This window comes from Rhagoletis pomonella, unplaced genomic scaffold (genome assembly GCF_013731165.1).
Source record: "Rhagoletis pomonella isolate Grant_MI unplaced genomic scaffold, Rhpom_1.0 Rhpom_scaffold_00002, whole genome shotgun sequence".
NCBI lineage: Eukaryota > Metazoa > Arthropoda > Insecta > Diptera > Tephritidae > Rhagoletis > Rhagoletis pomonella.
Genome location: NW_023458556.1, coordinates 63,862,803 through 63,864,042, shown reverse-complemented (window position 1 = coordinate 63,864,042; position 1,240 = coordinate 63,862,803).

The following is a 1,240-nucleotide window of genomic DNA, read 5'->3' as shown; positions in this document are numbered from 1 at the left end:
GATCAAAAACATTTTTTATATAATTTATTTCATACACATTAATTAATTAATAAAAGTTATCTGCATTACAACACTGTTCAACAGCATTTATGAGGAGTAACAATGGTATATGTATTTCTGAAAGAAGTAATCATGTTGATAATTTTTGGAGGACAAAATTATAGTGTAGTGTAGGCATTCATACCACTAGCTTAGAGTGGAAAGTTGCTAAGTCTATTTGAAGAAAGTTTACAGGGAAGGAAAAAAACATTTCAAATCATTTCCTTCAAGAATTTTGCAGAAGGTCCCGGTGAAAACTAAAAGGTTTAGAATTTTTTGTGAGCTAATCGACTTTTCTGTGCCTCTTTTGGACTTAATAAATCTGCCTTTAATTGAATATAAACGGGAAGAAATAAAACAATTACGTAAGTTAATCTTTTTATATATGTTGCGTTATTAATTTACCTTGCTTCCTATATCCAATTATAAGTTTTCACAAAAACTGGACTTAGCCCCTTTTCACTTTAAGCTAGCGATAAATTAATGTTCATTGGCTACTAAACTGCCAACAATTTTTAGCTATTGACAATAATAATTAGATTAAAAAATAAAAGTCCGCTAATAAAATTGTCACTGAATCGGATTTCGATACAAGTACATTCTTCCGATACCTACTCACTACGCGGTTCAAAAGTATCGATACCAAAATTACTTAGTATCGGACGAAAAGCCTCGAGTATGTACTTGTATTTACTATTATCGTTTTGTCCCTAAAGCAGAATATACACAAGCAGACTTGTATGCATACTTGGTCGCTTGTCAGTTCAGTATACACCTATGCGACACGTTGTTCAAACTTCATTTCGTTGTAATCGTTGAAGTGAACGAACATAACGGCATACGAATCTACGTCTTCCCAGCAAGTATTTATAGGCACAAATTATTCATACTGGACTCTTATTGCCCTCACATGCGGCTCGTTATTGAGTCAAATTTGTAGGTTTTTTGATAAATATACTAAAACCGTTTTTTTCAATAAATTATTTGCAAAAGTTTCAGGTGGCTTTTCTTTACGGCCACCGCCCCTCTCCTCCGGCAACACAGAAAGGAGAATTCTACTTAGTAAGGGTTTAATCCTTAAGCGCGGCCGAAGACCGCCTACGCAAAGGAACTGTAAAAAAAAAGCCACCGGAGCCTGACGCCTTTACCTTTATGCACTAGAAATGGTATATACCATGGGTCGGCCCTCTCTTCTCCGGCA